At 38.5% G+C, this 20,655-nt stretch overlaps 1 protein-coding gene and 1 long non-coding RNA gene across 4 annotated transcripts in view; both read right to left on the bottom strand.

Moving 5' to 3' along the window:
* The window catches only part of SLC35F1 (solute carrier family 35 member F1), a 259,103-nt gene that overhangs the window by 86,400 nt on the left and 152,048 nt on the right, over window positions 1–20,655 (bottom strand). The window lies entirely within an intron of this gene.
* LOC110395949 lies at window positions 16,934–18,844 on the bottom strand. Its single transcript, XR_002436705.1, has 3 exons — window positions 18,672–18,844; window positions 18,195–18,232; window positions 16,934–18,107 (listed from the first exon to the last, which is right to left on the bottom strand). It is a non-coding gene; the product is annotated as an uncharacterized LOC110395949 (long non-coding RNA).

The raw sequence follows: 20,655 nt of genomic DNA on the forward strand, positions 1-20,655 counted from the left end.
GTGTGTGAGATGCAAGACTGATCTTTCACCCAGGGGAAAGTCAGTAAGAATGAGAAACGTTGATGTGTGTCTATACAGATGTAAGAATATGGGTCTGGTCTTCCCACGTGTGGGGAATACCTCTAACTGGGAAACAGTTGTGACATTGCCTTTGCTGGAATGTGACTCTCAGTGCAAAGGCTGTGCCATAACAACTCATTGTGGACTGTTAAGACATTCATTACTTTCTCTGAGCATATTTCGGAGAAAAAGACCACAACAACAGCAGTACTGCCGCTGTGCACTGACTAGCATCAGTCCTGAAAACACACTCTAACATTAGTTTTTCAGGCCTGAAGAGATGCATGGTATAATGGAGATGTTAAAGCTAGATGGGTGTACAACCAGCTCTCACCCTTCAGAAAACAGCACTTTAACCTGATGCTGCTTTCGGTGCCCCTCAAGTTTCAGACAGGGCCACCTACATCACTCTCCACTCCTGCTGCTCTCACTACATTTGGGTGCAGCAATGGCCACCAAAAGGTGGAAGCACCTGTTTTCTTTTAGCCACTGTACTGGATGTCTACCTAGCAGCCAAGTGAGCAGCAGGCACCTTCATACCAGGACAACAGCAGACAGCCAGACTCACTCAGCTCTGGTTTGTGCCTACATCTCCTCACAACTGCTCTATCTGCTTCCACTTGGCTCTGCCTGGTGCAGCTGCCCAGGCCTGCTGCACTCCTCTGCAGTCGCCAAGACTGCAGAGAAAGCACGAGCCTGCAGGGATTTTACTGTAGTCAATGGGATTACAATGGATACACTACAGAACCAGTCTTATTTCTACCATTTACTGTATTTAGTAAATGGTATATTCTTTTCCATATTGTTTTCAGTTTGTCTTGGTCCTACCTGTAGCTGTAACTAATTAGATGCACTTGCAAATGCTGAGCCAGACTTTCAGCCAGCGCAGTAAGACCTAAAGGGTTGCTCTTACCCAATAAAATCCGCATTTCTCTGTAGAAAATGACAACCATCCATCTGCTCATCTGACTCCAGGAGAAATCCTGACTCAGAGATTGGCATTTTTGCTGCTTTCCATTGGGACAAACAGAATCAGAGACCAGCTTTACAGTGTCTAATACAGTTTCTCCACAGGTTCTGTCATTCTGCTCAGTGTAATGCTTGCTTAACCTGTATTCAATTTTTCAACAGATTGACCTCTTTTAAGGATGTCTGCCAGTAAACTGCTACCCAGATGAAATATCCCCTGAAAGAGCATCTCTATGCCTTGTGTCAGCATTTAATCGGTTCCTCAGTTCGTAATGACAGCATATCATCAGTTCTTGTACCAAGATCTGATAAATGTCTGAAAAAAGAAATCCTTATGTTTAAAAGAAGCTATTTATAAGCCGTGAGACCCAGAAAACACAGCGCAGTTCTTCCCCCCACCATCTCCTTTTCACCCCTAGCCTCAAATGCTACACAAAGTGATAGCCAAGCTGTTCTCCTGTGGGACCTCAGCCTTTAATTGGGAACAGGACTGATTTCCTTCATGGCTGTTCTCTGAGGAGAGAAAGCCCCAATTCAATGCTTGCTTTTCCCTGAGTGAGCCACAAAGAAAAGGGAGCTAGGCTAAACAACAATAGCTTCAATCAGCCACACACGCACTAAGCAAAGGGAATTTTTTTGCTGCACAGCCAGAAGAGGAGGGGTCTGATTGGCATTCAGGTTTTGCAGCATCTCACTGTGGGAGAGAGGTCTTCTGCAGTCATTACTCTCCTATGGTGCTTGTTATTGACAGCACTTTCCACCGACTCTGGCAGAGAATAAAAGTATCCTTCTCAGTAATATCATTCACTTCACTCACTTTCTGCTCCCCCTTTCTGTGCCTCATCCAGAGCACATGTGCAGCTGACACAGAGTGATCACGGTGACCTCCTCTGAATATGCATAAATGCTAAGAATCTGCCTTTTTTTTTTTTTTTAAATAAGCGTTGCTGCCATGGCTCACTGAAGCAATAGCTTGGCCAGCATTTTGCTTGTGAAAGAATGCAGTGCTTTGCAACTGTTAGCCCACAGATAGCCAGCTTCTGATTCTGGCATCCAGACCTTCTATTTAGTCTCACGAGTAATTTAGAAAGCATATTATTAAAACATCAGTGTCTCATCAGTTTTAACTATGTGCACCTGCTTTTATTTTCTTACAGTGGCTTGGGAGACAGTCAATGTGCTAAGCATGGCATAGAAGCAATTTAAGGAAAGAAAAGATTAATGCTACCAGATGATTTTTTAGAATTCAGCTCTCTAGCACTCGGCAGTTACAGCCCACATGAGTGAAGTGTACTGGATGTAAACACAGAGAGTAAGAACAGGCTCTGCTCCACCATAACAATGTAGATCCAACACTGCTGAGCTTCGGCAGGCTATGCACATGCCAAGGGGGTTTCACAATCTCCAGTCTTTTACAATCACAATTATAAGTGCAAATACAACATTTGCTTATAATTGTTGAGCACAACACTCATAATTTGCTTTTTGCTTTTTAGCACTTATGGTCTGTTTTAAAAGCATTTTCCTTATCCATGAAAAGTTAAAAGCTTGCTTTTTGGTTTTAACAGGAATTGACTGGCATATTGTTTTGACTTCAGGGACAGAATCTTCAAATTATTACTGAATCACAGAATGGTTGAGGCTGGAAGGGACCTCTGGAGTTCGCTCGGTCCAACCCCGGCTCAAGTAGGGGCACCTACAGCTGCTTGCCCAGCACCATGTCCAGACAGCTTCTGAAATGGTTAAAATACTGGAAGATACACTATGGCTGAATATGGAGATAAGTGCTGAGGTTTCTTTGCTCTCCTGCTAGCGACTGCTGGGATGAAAACAAAGAAAATGGATGGTGCCATAGATCTACCTGTGTATGCACTCCCTTGCTGTATCACACAGGATTTGCTTCAAGAACCTTATAACACAGAACTAAGATTCCAATAGTCACAAAGTTCAAAGAAATCAGTAAGTCAGTTAAGTATTTGAGAATGTCATGGTATAAGGTCTTCTTTGCAGAGTTCAAATTTCATTCTTAACTCATTTTTATATTGTCCTCCTTTTGTCAGAGCTATTCATGTTTTTTTTTGTTTTGTTTTGTTTTTTTTTTTAATGTTACTTCATTTTTGTGTTTTTACCAGTAAACTCAAGTTATTTGCATACCACAGACTTCTTGGCTGGAATAATGTTTCCAGGTGACTGTAATCACCAGTGCCACTGATAAACAGAGCTGCAACAACTTCACTCTTTTTGGATCTGTGACAAAGATTGCTTGCAATAGGTCTCCTGTAAACACCATCAGAAATCTAATTCTCAGCTGATAGAAAATGCTGTAGCTAAGTTGAGGTGCTGATTTATACTAGTTATTTTCTACTGGTCCTGAAGTCCTAAACACAAATCTCCCTGGGGGCAGCCAGAGCAACAAAATTTTCTTCTGCAGACACATTAAAAAAAAATTAGCTTTCCTCTATAGCTTGATTATCATTACTTTTGAATCAAGATCTTGCAGTTTTTGTAATGAGAAGGCAGTTCAGCAGAATCAATCGTAAGTATATCACAGCACATAGCAGGGATGAAGAATCAGAAATCATCTCCAATTAGTATTATTGATAATAACTACTCTGTGTCACACTGAGAACTGAAAATACCTCTGCTGCCAGTAACAGAAAGTGAATGAAACAGGCAGATGAGGAGAGGAATAAACTGAGGGAAAAGAGTATCATTTTAAAGGGGTTTTTTTTTTTGGTCATTAAATGGAGGTTAGGAATTGATCAGCAGTGAGATCTTTGGTGAGCTTCTAGCAAACCTGCTACTATCACAGTCTGTTAGATAAGAAGGAAAAAGCAACCAAACAAAAAGCAACTTTACTTGTTCTATGAACAGTTCAGTGCAAGAGGAGTCACTGGCGTATCTTTGTTCTCCAGAAGGAAGTGAAGATCTACAACTGCACCTACGACCCCAGGAGAGAGCTGTCCCCTCAGAGTCAGCAATGCAAGGTCTGGATCAGATGCCCAAAAGCAGTATTTTTAGCCATTGCTTCTGAAAGGCTTTGAAGCTTGGAAAAGAGAAAATAATGTATATAAAAATAGATGAGAAGTAACAGACAAAAATCTTCACAGAAGGATTCATTGTTCCTTCCCCTCTTCTCTGCCCCCGTGAGGCCACATCTGGAGCACTGTTTCCAGTTCTGGGCTCCTCAGTTCAAGAAAGACACAGAACTTCTAGAGAGAGCACAGTGGAGGGCCACAAAGATGAAGGGCCTGGAGGATCTCCCTTATGAGGAAAGGCTGAGAGATCTAGGGGTGTTCAGCCTGGAGAAGAAAAGACTGAGAGGGGATCTTATCAATGCTCATAAATATCTAATGGATAGGAGTCAAGAGGATGGGGCCTGGCTCTTTTTGGTGGTGCCCAGCCACAGAATAAGGAGCAATGAGCGTGAACTGGAATATAGGAAGTTCTATGAGAACATGAGAAAGAACTTCTGTAGTGTCATGGTGACAGAGCACTGGTACAGGCTGCCCAGAGAGGCTGCGGAGTCTCCTTCTCTGGAGATATTCAAGACCCACTTGGACGCTTTCCTGTGTGACCTACTCCTGTGTGAACCTGCTTTAGCAGGTGGCTGGACTCGATGATCTCCACAGGTCCCTTCCAACCCCTACAATTTTGTGATTTTAAGTAATTTAAAACTTTTGAAGACTATAAATTATGTATTCTACTTTAAACATTATGCTATTATGCTGCCTTAGAAATTTCTGTAGCACAGCTGTCATGTGACTATTAGGGCGGGAAAAAAACTGCTGAGTTCTGCAAACAAAACTTAGGAAGCAGTAAAAAAGTAAATAATTAATACTTTCATCCACATTTGACTGTGTGACTGAAAGGAATAAGATGCCACACCATGCATGACTACACAGCACTTGATTTGAAAGAATGCTTGCAATTTACAGTTATATAAGGATATATCACAATGCAAAAAGATTAGAAAATAAATTCTTCATGGTGACTCTGATGTATATATATTTCTCACTATTTTAACATACCTCATAATCTAAATAGGGTAATAAAGACGTTTTGGTGTTTGTTTTGTTTTGTTTTTTTTTTTTAAGTGTATGTGAATAACCTTAGAAAAGAGCAACAAGATTTTATACTGAAGACAAAATGTTTGTAATTTCAGGAAATGAAAAATGTCTTTGAGATTTGAGGAAAACAATGTTTTGATTTTTTTTTTGATCAAACATTTAAAAATAGAACTATATTATTTTTAGAAATTAAACAATTTCACATTTAAGAAACAAGGGTTTCATTTTCAAAATATTGTAATGGTTTTCTTAAGACTTCTACAGAATTAGCGTGAAACATTTCTCAAAAATGAGAAATGCCTACATTTCTTTATGAAACACTGCATGCACAAAACCATTCTTTAGTTCAATTTACAATATGTCACAGTAAACTCAACATTTAGTATCTGAGATCAATTCATTTTGATTCTGTTTGAATTTCCATTAAATCCTGAAGGCATGCACACACTTTATAAAGCAAAACTTGAGAATTTGGCTTACGCTCATTCTAGAATATAAGGACTAGCATTAGCCAAAAGGCACCCAAAATGCATTACTCTTAGAATTCAGAATTTGCTTTGTTTTTGTTCTGGTTTTTATTTTAAAGTCATTGTTATAATATTTGAGTATTTAAGGCTGACAAAACTGATACTGTAAATACAACAGAAATATATATTCTCTATTTCCCTAAGCTGTAAGCGAGGGTTACCACAAAAATTAAACTCTGAAGTTTATAAAAGAAGCAGAAATACGCATTCTCTTCCTAGAAAGTGCTCCTTTGGGACAACTGGGAATTACCATTATAGTATCAATATAAGCTTTCCATACAGAAAGAACAATTCTGAGGGAAACTTTGTTCTCTCCCAAATACCTTAGAATGGAAACAAAGCTGAAGTCCAGACTTCAATCCTCAATCCATATTTTAAATAAAGAACTCCATGAAATATCAACAAAAAGAATTTGTGGATAGATATAAATAAAATTTGATATGTCTAACAAAGAATAGAAATCATTCAGATCTATAAAATACTACTTTTACTAGCCAGCTGCAAAAGCAGTTTTGGTTTTTGCCAGAAGAGGAAAGAATCACTATTTAAGGCAACACCTGCTTATATCTTCAGGTGTCATTTCTCATTTGAATTGTTTCTAGTCACAGCTGATTATATTCAAGCACACAGAAGTAATTTAAATAGGTGAACAGAAGTAACTCAGCTTCCAAAATTCCAGATGTGCAAATTGTTCCTGTAATTACTGCTAGCAGCAATAAATAAATACAGGGGCTGGTTGAAGGTGATTTTTAAATCAAGGGTTAAGCCTGTTTGTTGCTCAAGGAAAAAACAATCCCTATGGGATAACTCTGATCATTTCTATTATGAACATGACTAAGCCAAAACTCTGAGTTAACCTCTGTGGTCAGAGCAGCTAAATAATATTTGTACCCATAAATGATCAATATCTGAATCGTAACTTTTAATGAGGTTGTTAATAAACAAACAAATTTAAGGGATTTTTTTCCTTTCTTTCCCCTCCTCCCCCAAAAGAGCGTTGTTTTCTCTGGCAAATGTGTGATTAAAGGATCTGTCACTAAAAGGCGATGTCTGCGTTTTGGTAAAGACTAGGTGAGACCAGGACTGGGCTCAGCCTTGGGAATGGCTTTCCTACTTCCACAATGCAGGATCCTACTCACACATACATCACATGGAAGATGAAGCTTCTTCTTGATATGAATAACCTAAGCTGATCCCAAACTTCACTCAGGAAGTAGAGCGCAAGTGATAAGAAAGATGGGGCAATAGTCAATTTGACAAAGGAAAGCTTATCCTGCAGTGAAGGTATTCCATTCCTGTACTGCTCCTCAGCACAGAAAGACATGTTCTGGGGAACTTTCTTAATGCAAAAGCTTTGGATTCATACCTGTACTGCCTTAACGCCCCCTTATTGGCCACTGTTTTGCTTATATTTTGTTAACATGCTTTCCTGACTCAGGATTTCACATCTATATTGTGCGTGATTTTATCATCATATAATTACATTTCATAAATTTGCACTGCATTAGCACTGAGTTCAAAGAATTTCAGAGCATAATTTGAATAGGCTTCTTTGTATTTCAAATGTACTTGCATTTATTATCTGTTAGATTACCACATAAAGACCTATTTTTTTTTTTTCCAACTGTTTGTCAAACAAGCACTTTTGGTTTTTACTGCTAGAAGAAATTCACCTTTTTTTCCTTTCAGTATTTATCCATTAGATAGGCAACATCTGTTAGATGCCTACCATCTAAATTTTAAGTAGGTACAGCAATTTTTATCGCTTTAGTCTTGGAGAGCTTTGACTGATGGGACATCTGTAAATGGAAAATCATCTGCAGAAACGTATGCCTAGTTGAGCTAAGTGTGTCCAGTGAACCACCCCAGAGCAACAGAAAATGTCTCTATGCTCATAAAAACATCATACTATATTAAGCAGCCATACTCCAAAAGGAGCCTGCCAAACTGCAAGCCACTAATAATACTAAAGGGAAGTTTCAGAATTTCCTTTGTGATGCAAATGTGCATGAACTATGTGTTACTGCAACTGTCCTTCAGAGTCTGTCCCTTCCTGTTTGTAACAGCAACAGGTCCATTTCAATTACAGCAGTTGCTTACAGAATACCTGTGTGAAAAATACTGCTGGTTTTGCTGAGAATTTTGTCTTGGAAAGTCTGAGTGGGCTGGTCTGTTCTGCTCTATATTTCATCTTTTCTCCTCTCCCCAGCCCTGTGCATTCTTCAGCTTACACAGTAATTGCACCACATAAACTGATGGACAGAACTGATTGCCAAAAATCAGGACCAGGACTGAGCTTGGAAACAGCAGGAGACTTAACCCTTCATTCAGCATGGAAATAGTACTCCCCAAGAGCTAGGAAACACTAGGTAACCACACTGAAGGCCAAAAGACAAGCTGTCAGGCAAAATTACGTTACATCCACAAGCACTAAAAGAGGCTGAACAGTAGACATCAAAGCGGAGGAAGAAAGAGTACTAATGTGCAAGCATCCAGCAAAAGCATTGAAGCCAAAAGTGCAACTTTCCCTCACAAATTAGGCTCTGATAATACTGATCATGATGTATTCAGAGGACTAGTAGCATGAGACAAATCTATTTATGTTTTGAATTTGGCTTCCTACTTTTTCTGATACAAGCATGGGATCCCAACTGAAGAGATGGATGTTTAACAAGCACGTAACAGTAGTTTCACACAACCAAACAAAATTAAACAACAGACTGGGGAGTTCTGCAAGTCCCTCTGAAAGACAATTACTGTGTTGTTTAATATTAATGTTTAGCATAACCTTGTGCAAAATACTGTAAAAAAGGTGCTCTTAAATATAACAGAAATGAATTCTCACACAGATCTGAGGTTTTAATGGGAGATTTAGAAGTATTCTTGAGGGAGTTATAGGAGAAATTGTTAAATTAATGACTGAAGATGGAAGCTGACTGCTTACTTCTTCAGAGAGCCTTTTTCTTGAATAAATTTTTAGAGAAAGTTCTTGTTGAAATTTCCAGTCAGTCAGTTAGAACAACTAGAATGTTTAGTAGCAAATTTGCCTTTAGCTTAAAGAGGATTAAACAGAAAATTATTAGAAATTGCCCACATTTTGAGACCAACTCCTCAACATGAAAGAGTTACTAACTAAATATAAGTTTTGTGCTTAATGTTATCTCACCTCGAGCTCTGAGAAAGAGCAGAAAAGAGCTGGGCGATTATGGAGACCCTACATGACAACCTGACCCTGTCTGTCTTATTTGCACTCCTCAACTTAAGCAACCTAAGGATGGACCATTCTGCAAATAAATCCAGAGCTAGGAGTGGTGTAGGTTAGTAAGTGTGAGGAGACCCATACAGAGTCTCATTCTGGGGTGTTTAACTGTATTGCATTTTAGTCTGTTCAGAGGATAAACACTGAACAATTTGCTTACAGTTAGCTCCTAGCCTATTTCACTCTTTCTAAATTCCTGCTGACCAGCAGAGTGAATTTTCTTTTGGCTATTAACACTATATAGGTTAATTAAAAACAGGGCATTTAAGCACTATTCTTACTGGAGTTAAACAACAGAACTACTGTTGGATCAGCTGACTTGCACTGGAAATCCAGATAAAACTTTAACAATGGTGGTGTAGTCCAACTAGGCAGGATGCTGGAGACGTGAAGTGACAGGTGGAAGGAAAAGCCATCCAGATTCCTCTCAACAGAGAACAGAAGCAACTTCAAAACCTGTTGCAAAGCAGAGTGAACTATACTTTCCTGAACTGCAGGACATTTATCCTCTCTGCTCACCAAGGCAAACAAGTTGAACAAATACTATCCTGCTCGTAAAGTAAGTCTGCAAAACAGCACGAAACATACACAAGGCAATAAGGAAATGATCTTAATAATCCCCTACTGAGATCATCAGAACACTGTAAAAAGGATATATTTGATTTGCAGAAGTGTGCCACAGAACGACAGTTCCCAAACTCTTTGAATCTTTCTTGCTATTGCCTAATTTACACCTGTATTAGCACAGAAGTTCATGGAGTCAGATTAAAGAAGTGAGAGCAGAATTGAAGTTTTATGACCTTGTTTTCCATTAGAGAACTCTCTAAGGAGAGCATGGAAATAAGTACCCACAGAAGAGGTAAAGCTTTAGAATCCCCTACTTTTGTTCACAAAGAGCACTCACTAGAGAGACTAAAACATTTGGGTTTATATAGCGCCCTTAAGCATTATTACTTATTATCATTTATGTAATTACAAGCTGTGTTCACAGCAATAAAGGAAGGCTAAGCTTGGGTAGTTATTAATAGCCCAACCAATTACACTGCTATAGAAGGTTTATGGGTAATATAAATTTCAATACTATTACTGCCATGCCAGGAAACTGGTTTTGTCTCAAGTAAAGGGCCACAAAGTTGATCTCTATGTGCTCTATTTTGGGTATAATTCACCAAGAATTAGTGAAGACAAGAGGATATGGGAACACTTCCACCCGGCTGCGGGGCCAACTTAAGACATGACTAATCCTGTAGTAACAGTAAAAAAGCATTATCACTCTGGAGTTAAGTATGGAAAAGACCAAAAGTTGTTTTTCTTCTGCTTTTTTTCCTTCTAATTTCTGTGGTCATTTAAAATTCCAGCAGCATTCCTTCAGCTGTGCCCAGCCTTGTCAGACATCAAGAGCAATCTCTGATATTCAACTGGAAAATTAAGAACTCTCTAATCTTCTATTTTGTGAATTTGTTCTTATTAATAAAGAGACATGACTCTACTATTATCTAGATTCCGCAAATGTCAGAAGATCTGTTTGGGCTAGATACACACTTTGTGGAATACTTGACTGGTTCTAGGTCATATTACAGATAAATTCAGTAATATCAAAAGATGCTATTTGTTTTCAGCAAATTAAGAAATCTTCCTAGAGATTCTGTCAGCCCTTTGAGTAAAAGAAGGCAGAAAACAAATTATTGTGGAAATGAATCTCTATGTTTATAAACAGTGTAAGGAAGAAGGATCAGAACAGATATGTAAAACTTGGGTAGCTGCTATTTCCTCAGAAGCAAAGGCACTCTTCTAGGAGGCTAGCTACAATAGCCAGTGGGGTCCTGGAACCAAACAAGAAGTGGCTCTTTATCAGGTGGTTTTCTTCCAAGTTACTGTGACACTTAAGCTTTCTAGTATGATGAATTTAACAAGGCAACTGGGAACAGCAGGGAAGGAGGGGCTGCTCACTTTCTGGAGCCAGAAGATGAAAGGCAGACTGCCAAGGCCAAGCATAAAAATATTTATGGTGATCATCCAGCATCAAGAAATGAGGGTTCATCTGTTACTGGAAGGAATACAGTTGCCACATACCATTGCTGAGTGGGAGAGTGAGATTATAAAATCATCACAGCTGGTTTTAGAAACAAACGGCCACATCCACTGCTGAGGAACCGGGCCACTGAAGACTGAAAAGGACCTTAGTTAAATCAAATCAGAAGAATGTGTCACCCAGTACACAGCTGGGTCCACTTTGAATGACTAATGCTGCAAGACCCATAGAGGCTTTTGATACTGGATTCCAGCTGAAGTGTCAGGTGACATAACAGTCATATAGGAAAGCTTACACACTCATCTGCATTATCTATTTTCATACCAAAGACTTCCTTCCAAATCATCCTTTTAAAAATGCTTATATGGTCAATAAAAAGCTGGTAGTAGTATGGTATTTGGGAATCTGTTGTTTAGGAGTTTTCTGAGAAAAGGTCTGCTTTCTGCTGTTACAGGAATCTCCGTAAAGGGAAAGCCTGCTACAGTTCCATGGTGTTGTCAATAAGCAGGCAGCTACAAAGGATTGAATAGGTGCAACATATTTGGCTTTTAAAATCCCTGACAAGGTTTCACAGCACAGGTTGTTAAAGAAACAGCTGCCATAGGACTGGTGGAAAAAGTCCTCTTCTGACTGGAAGCTGACTGAAGCACAGGTTCACCGGTCATTTGTCAGGCTGGAGAAGTGGATCTAAATAGGTTACAAACAGGAACAACTAATCGTGAGAGAGATGGAGCAGCTGCTTTAAGAGGAGTGATCAAAGGTGCTGGAACTCCCTAACAGGAGAGAAGAGTGATGAGTGAAAGTACTTTCATATGCAGTGTACGGCAAACTTTTGGAACTTGTTGCCACAAGAAGGCAAAAAATATCAAGAAGTTCAAAAAAGCATTAGAAAAACTCAGTAGCATCAGGTCCATTCCAACAGTGGAATAATATGAGGAGAAAAAAACGACAGACAGTGGACAAGCTCATGTGGTCTCCTTAAATAAGCACCTCTTTATGCCACTTCTGAGACAGAAGACTACATGAGGTAGACCTTCGGGCTGACTCAGCTGGGTTCCTAGTAAGTTCGTAAAAGTTCTACAAGACAAGCGTCCAAAGCGGCAAACAGCATCTTACCCCCCCTCATACTATGTACTTGATGTCAGTAAGGTTTCCTCCTTTCTCAAGTGGAGAGAGCAGTGAGCCATTGTGATCGTAGATGAGCAGTCCGCATGCCATATGGCACTTGTGCAGAGGGGTCAATGCCAGCACTCGGTGAAGGCTGTACAGTCCATTATACTTCTAAAAGTTGCAACCAATGGGCAAACCACCATGTATGGCTGCACTATAATACCATCAGCACGGTTTATCATATTTTTCTATCTTGTTTGTCACTATTTTCACTCACTCTGCCAAATAGAGCACAGGCAATTGTAGTCTATTCTTAAGAGCAGCAAACTACAAAAATCTATCAGGCATATACTATTTCTAGTACAACCAACCACAGATATGCTAGAATTTCTTTGAAGTAGATACCTCTTTCAAAATTCAAAATATTCTAGGAATCACATTGTAATTAACATACTGAACTTGAGATTTAAAAATAAGTGAATTATACATTCCATGTTTGAAAGTTTTTCTTTGCAGCTATGTAAGAAGCACGCTTCCTGTAAAACTTGGAGGAGATATTCTTGGTTGACAAAATTAAATGAGGGTTTTAAGAGAAAGAAAAACCCCCACACTTTCACGAATCTCTTTATATTACAAAAGTATTCTATAGAAGTTGGCAATACCATTTTGTACAAAGTACAATCTTTGTAAGTTCACTTCAGTGTCTCTGCTGATTTTCTTTCCTGTTTACAGCAGAGAAAGACTACATTTGAAATGATTTGTTCAGCGTGAATTGGAATAAAGCTAGAAATAGAATTTTGACACTTTAAATGTTTTGTTTAATATATTCGAACATATGAGGTCTAAAATAAAATAGATTTTAAAGGCACTCAGCTACCACAGTAATGAATGGATGGACAGATAGATAATCAGATTGTTTCTGATTTGATTTACTGCCTTCAGGGAACCTGTAGTCTACAGCACTGGATCTACTAATTCCCTAGGACTCTGTGCTTGACTGAAGTCTAACCACAAGGGGCATACCTTTCAAACATAACTTTATTGGCTTCATTTCCATGGAAGCAGCTATGAAAAGGTTATCCCACTCAAACTAACACATCAGTATATTGTGATGAAACATTTGATTGTTAAGTCTCTATAAATTAATTTTTTTTTTGTTGTATTTACTTATAATTCAAAGAGATAAGAGAGACACTTCTGTCCACTTTACCAGAGCACATAACCCAAAAGCTAACTGGAGTCTTCTGCATTAATAAAATACCTTACTTCAAAGTCACTTATTTTCTTCTCAAAATTCACCTATGTGAAAAATTCTCAATATAGCTTAAACATAACCCAAATCCTTGTGAAATTTCATTCAACTTTTGTATCTATTTTAGATATGGATGTAATCCATTACTGATACAGAGAAAATGCAGCTCTGTAACTGAGACAGCATCTTCTTCTAAAATACAGCTTCTTTTTCTTATTCCATTTGTTCCTCATTACATAAATCCTCCTTATATTACAATTGTTTCAGACAAAAGCTGTGAGGAATGATGTCAGAATTCATTAATTTATTGTATCATTTCCACTGATAGCAGAGTGCCCTGCGCAACACAGTACTGCAGCTCTGACGTTCATTTCATTTCTCCTACCAAAAATAGTAAACAATTTGCATCCTTATGAAACCATAGTAGAATAAAAATACTGACATATTAACTTGAAATACGAGTAAAAGATGCCAAACCCTGACTCAGAAACAAATGCATCACTTGAAGATAGTTTCAAAGTCACAATCAGTTGAGAAGCGTTTTCCATCTTTAGGTAACATTAGGAATAAATGACAAAAATGTTTACAGGATACGTAGGGAAGCAGAGAAGCAACATTATAAAAAAAAAGATTAAATAAAAAAGGAAATGAGAACATAAGAAATAAGAAGAGAAAAAAAATGTTGAATGGTACTGATAGTAGGGACAAGCAGCATACAAATAATTTTGGTATGATGGAGAAGATTGCAATCAGCAGGGAATTCCACTGATCACAGATTCAACACAAGGCTGTCAAATTAAGTAGAGAATGAGAGCTGTTGTTCTCCAGGCATGCTGACTCACTTATCTTTGTGTAAGCCTCCATCGATATTTTGGTCTCAACTCCCCCCACTCATTACAGCTTTGTAGTCTTAATTTCTGTTCATGAAAGCCCTACATAGATTTCCTTGTATGGGTCTCCAAAATTGCTCAGAATGCTACATGAAGATCATACAGTATTTATGTCCCAAAAGTATGAAGAAAACACTTTCTGCTGCACTCTGCCTTTTGCCCAATCCAGTCAGGTCTATGATAACCTTAAATGCCATCTTCACACATGATCATTTATTTTTCAGTTTTAATTTAATTTTCACTTTTCATTGGAACTGGGCAGGATCAAAAGACTATTTTTCACTTGTTCCACGAGGGTGACAAGGAGTTAGAAAGAGGTATCATCAAATCCTGCCCTTAATCTGAGCTACTGAAAAAAAATTGTAGACTTGTAGTTTGCAGAGGGATGATCTGCTTTGTAATAGTATAAAAAAAAAATCAGATCTGTCTGTCCAAACAGACAGCTACCATGCAGCCATCTGGAGATGGTGCCATCAGCAAATTCAGAAATCCTGAGAGTAAGGTTGGTGCCTGGTTTCTTAAATCTGGTGGAGGTAAATCACAGACACATCATGGAATGAGATTTCTGTTTTCAAGTGTTGGAACTGAAATCCTTCCTCTTTCCTTAGACTGTTTCACCACTGGAAAAAGTGGCAGTTCATAGCATTTATGTGAGAAGATCACTCAGCAATGTCACAGAACTCTTGTGACTTACAAGCCACTCTGAACTGGGGAAACTATGATGAGATTTCCAGGAAATGTCCTTAAGGAACTATCCCACTTAAGTGCTCCTACCTTCAGTTTACTACCATAGCAGTTCCCTAACAGTATCCTTTGGTCAACCTAACCAGAAGAAAAGAGCTCCAGCAATGATTTTTCAAATTCTCTTCACAGTCATATTCAGCTAATTGGGTATCACCTTCCCACTCCGGGAGCACTCGACCACTGGATGGAAAGAGTGACTTATACTGGTCTCAGAGATGGACTTGGGAGTACTGATGGAAAAACTCCTGTTTTGTGACCATATAAGTCACCCACAGACGCTGGTAACACAGCTTATCAGCTTGGTACTTGGACCACTCGCTGTATCCTAATACAACAAAAAAATGATTCACTTGTTAAGGATGTTCCTGTAACACAAGGGCAGTTTCCAGAGCAAATATTTGCTCTTCCTGGGCTTTCACAGCTTGCCGACCTTGTCTCACAACTTTCCTTAGAATTCCATCTCTGATCATGTCTTCCATGAACCTCATCAAACTCAGTTTTTATGTTCTTATTTCAGATACCTACTAGATCATGCCTTTCTTTGAGCAGATGTGGTTGGGTGCATGCATACTGTTTGTACTCGGCCAAAGAATTACAGAAATATAAACAGTCTCACACAACTCCTTGCAACAGAGATGATTTCTTACATATACATATTAATTCTAGAATACATTTTTCAAATACTAATTTATAAAACAAAGAGGTGTTAAAGCCTTCTCTGGTGACTGCTGATGCAGTGGATCAGTTGAGCGGCAAAATATCCCCATCAAGTTTACATTACAAGGTCTTTATAACTTTTTTTTTTGCTCACATAATTATTGTTAAATGATACAATTTTGGAAGCAAGTGGAAAAAAGAGCTCTCTCTCTCAATCATCTATAGCTCTGAAATAGTTATCTGTGTATCTTTTGGAGCAGCTGTTATCCTTGTTCTGAAGATAGTAATGGTAACGGGCAATAGAAATAGTCTAAAATGAAAAAAAAGTCTGCTATTAAATTCCTTGAAAGGGAATGGTTTATTCCTCAATGCCACTTTGCAGCTCAACTGTCTGTATAGGATATTGTCTTCAGATGAAAACCATGTTGTGGTTTAACCTGGCAGGCAGAACCACAACAGCTGTTTGCTCACTCCTCCTACAATGGGATGAGGGAAACAATCAGAATAAAGGTAAAACTTATGAGTTGAGATAAAGATAGATCAATAGGACAGAAAAGGAAAGGAAAATAATAATAATGGTAAAAAAAATACATACACACATGTGCGATGCACAATTGCTCACCCATTGATGCCTAGCCAGTCTCTAAGCAGCAGCAGCTCCCTGCTAGCTGACTCCTCCCATTTCATTGTTCAGCAGAACACCATGGACACCCCTCTGTCCAGTTAAAGTCAGTTGTGCTCCTCCCAGCTTTTTGTGCTCCTCCCCTAGCCCCCTCCTTGTAGGAGGGTACCAGAAGCTGGAAAACTGAAACATCCCTGGATCTTTACAACACTGCTCAGCAACAACTGAAACACAGGTGTGTTATCAACGTTATTCTTAGCCTAATGACAGAATGTAGCATCATAACAGATACTAGAAAGAAAACTAACTCTATCCCAGCTGAAATCGGGACAAACCACTACCAATAATTTGCTCAAAACTCTTCACTAATTATATTCTCTTTTACAAAAAAACAGTTCCAACCTAACAAACATGAACCCCTGCCTATGAGACTACAGAAGGAAATGACCATCAGTGTTACTGATCCTATTACCCGTAAATTTGTAGTTTTACAGCTTTCTAGTCCTGCCAATAAGCTCTCTCTTAATAGCCAGATTTTCAGGAAAAATATCGGCTTCTTTTCAGCATTTCTTACATTTACAACCAACAATGTGTCCAGTCCACTAAGTACTGTACAGTTTATGACAAATTAAGTCCATAAAACATTAAACAGAGTTTAAGGAAGTACAAAAAATAAACAGTGAGAAACATTAACAGTGTGGTTGATAAAAAAAATTTCAAGAAATTTAGTCACATATTTTCTTTCAACTATTGTCATTAGCAGAAAATGTTAGATTGTTGCTCACCCATGCAGAATTAGTAGAAATAATGGAAATAAATGCAAGCTTCATGGAAATCATGAGAAAAAATTCCTCTGTAATGAATGTTAAAGAGATAGTTGAAAATGAATTGACATTTTTATTCTACATTTCAAAATATTGGGGAAAAAAGGAGATGACGTTTTATCACATTACTGACAAAATATGAAATATATTAACAGGGATTAAAAAAAATGAGTCTTTTGAGAAAAGTGAGAAACAAAGCTGATAGAACCTTACAATTTTCCATTATTTCCAGTTAGGAATTAATTGCTGTTGTACTACTGAGTGCGTATATAAAAAACAGAAGGCAACTGTGAAACTTCTAGGAAGATACAGCTTCTTTAGATTTGAAAGAAGTAATTTTCTTTCTTGTGTAATCTGCCTTGTGTTTATTAGACTATTTTACTTAGAATTGCAGGCACATTTACTTATAAATGTCTCTTTAAATGGCTGTTGTGTACTTCTGTGTAGAAAAAATTATCAAAATCGTTCATGCTTTTCTATACAAGGTAATTGACTCAGCTTCTCTACATTTTAGACCTCCCTCCTTTTTCCATGGAGAAGGCTACCCATTCATACACAGACACACTGGGGACTCTTCTCTGCAATTATGAATTCCTCCTAATGGAAAAAACAAACACACAGAGCAAAGAGCAAGAAATAGTTGTGTATACTACACATGTCCAAAACTCTGTTCAACAAACATTACATTACTGGCAAAAATAGTATTGTAATTACTACAGTCATTTGTCTTCTTAAAAGCAGGTTGTCCTGAGACATGACTTCAATTTTCTCACTTTGAAACAGCAAAATACTTTTCTAAAGTGTAATTTCCTACAAAGTGTATTTTTTAAATTAGCTTTATTTCACTACATACTTAAGAGAAATATTCTTCTGATAGTTTGTTTTACACTTCCTAAGCAAATAACAGTACAAAAATCACATAGGTTCAAAATTCTCACTGAATTAAAAAGTGACTGGATTCCACATTTTTAGCACCCTATTCACCAGAGGAAAAAAGCAAGTGTTCTGTGAGTGCAGATCTTGGTCCACCACACGCTGCAGATCCACAAGCATTCCCCATTACAATTATCCACGCAATTTCAGTGCTAAAGCTGCAGTGAGTAGAAAAGTTGAGAAAAGTGTTACAGTCTTGCTTCTGCTCAATAACGTTCAGTGATTATTACACTCCCTACACCTACCTTCAGTAGGATTCCTTGGCACAGACGTGTAGTGTCTGCTGTAGGATGAGGAAAACACCATGGGAAGGGGTTGCTTGGGATGTGACAGCGATATATTTGGCAGTTGGAACTACACGATCTGAAGATCATTGGTCCCCTCCAACCCAAGCAACGCTACAATTCTATATACCAGCCATATCATCATCTAAAAAATAACCGTCAAGGCATACACTTGTTGGTACAATGTTCTTGTACCTTGACATGCTGCAGTTTGTCAAATACCAGCATTCAGGAGAGCAGCTGGGCAGGTCACTTTTCAGCCTTTCCTTAATAAGTTCTCAGACTTCTGACAGCAAAGCTGCCACTGTAACTTCGCCTCCTGCCAGGTTGCTGCCCTCTCAGCTATTTGGTTTTCTTAAAAAGCATTCAACTGCATGATTTCAAATCACTGACTGATGGCTGCTTAGCTCAATGGCCAAGTTCACTCAGCTGTCTTACCTCGAACTTTAGGAGGGATCAGTTCCCAACAAGCATTTCTACAGTATGAGGTTTGGCTTCGTGCACAAGGAGGACAAGAAAAATTCAGCTGTTCAGGTGTTTTTTTTCTGCTCCCTTCAGCTTCAGAATGCAGTTGCTGTCAGCTCTTACAACAAAATTTAACCCACAGTTCCAGCATCCTATTGTGAAAGAGTCCACAGGATCCTTCATCAGTGTCAGGAATTCACCCTGGGACATGCTTGCAGAGAGCTCAGTGGCAACTTGGTTCACATGGAAAGCACTGATTTTGGCAAGCTTCTGTCCACTTTATGGCATTCAATCTCTTTGAACTTTCATGAAAGCTGTGAGTGGCCACAAAATGTCCCTGCCCTGTTTATACCATGGCCTACACCTTATGATTTGCCTGTTCAAAGAAGAATTAAACATAGCTCAGGAACACCTGATGTTCACTAACTAGGGCTTGAGATGATAAGCAATATGTACTAATTTTAAAAATAGTTATTCTCTTAGAATCTGACACTCCACGAAAACAAATCATACAGTTCCTCTAAAATGGAGCCAAGCCACTTAAATACCAAACGTAGGAAATATAAGCACTAATTAGTGGTTCTTCTTGTGCTCCAATCAGCTGAAATCTTAACAGGACACTCAAGAACATGTTCAAATAAAAGATTTCAAAAAGCAATGAAAACAAATAGAATATATAATATTTTAACATAGTCATGAAAACACAGCTTCTTCATTAATATTATCATCAGAGTAAGCCAGTGCAGCTCCACTTAACTAAAGCATTAACAGTTCACTTCTACCCTCAGTTTTTAAAACCTCCTGTACAACTAAACAAAACAAAACCAGGTATCAGATCACAGATAGAGGAACAGAGAAGGATGAACAAATTGTATTGTTTAAATATTCTAGCACCTGCACAGAAGCAAGATCATGAATATTTAACTCAGAAAAGGTACAGATGCATAGTTCTCATTGGAAACCTCCCTTGCTACATTTCTGTAACAGTTTGACTGTCACCACTCTATTACTGAAAACTAAAGAATAAATTATTTTCTGTGATATGCGCGTGGCCTCTGCCTCCTCCATGTATTTAGAGAGCTCACTACTGCTGTTGACAAAGCTCCGACCTTCTGTCAAAGAACCTTCCTGAGCAAGAATTAGAGGAGGCTGCCAGACAGCCTATATTATCCTTCTCCTTTTCTCTTTAATGTTAAATCAGGAAAAGATGATGTAGAGCAGACTGTTAATGACCTTGCACTGAGAGGGAGCACCTTCACTCCTCTAATCAGCAGCCACTTGTGTCTAAATCACCCTCTGGGTTTGTGAACCAAAATTTCAGCCAAAGGGAGATCTGAACCAAGAGGTGAGTCCTCAGGTCCCTGAATTTTCATTGTTGTCCAAAAGTGGCTCTGTGCTCCTGCCTGTGCTCAGCAGGTTGTCAGCAGAAGGGAGAAAATACAGCAGCTTATACCTAGAGAGCTACATTTGTAAACAACTTTTCAGATGAAGTTGTAATTGTTATAGCGCTGTCATGCAGAAATGCAACAAGAGTTTGAAATAATGGCATGCTAATGGCTAACAGCTCAGCCAAATAGAAAGAAAAAAACACACGGCAGTGGAAAAACATACAGGGTATTAGTAATTTTTGCATGAGCAACACATTTAGTTTCAGCAATAATTATATGGATTACAATGATAATAATGGATAGAGAGTAAGAGTAAATTATTACTAGCATTATGGCTTGGTGTTAGGTAAGAACTGTAAAAATAAGTAGAAAGTTGAGCTTTTTCCCCATTAATGTTAGTTTTTATTTCCTTGATTCAGACTGCCTTACAGTCCTTATTTTAAATGAGGCAGCTTACTTAGACCAAGTTTTGCAGTTGTGAATGTGAGTTACTTAAGTACTACATATGCTCTTTGCTTTTGTCACGGTATTGTCTAAGGGTCTGCGTCCGTGACAAGGGGGGGGGGGGG

This window comes from Numida meleagris, chromosome 3 (assembly GCF_002078875.1).
Source record: "Numida meleagris isolate 19003 breed g44 Domestic line chromosome 3, NumMel1.0, whole genome shotgun sequence".
NCBI classification, from domain to species: domain Eukaryota; kingdom Metazoa; phylum Chordata; class Aves; order Galliformes; family Numididae; genus Numida; species Numida meleagris.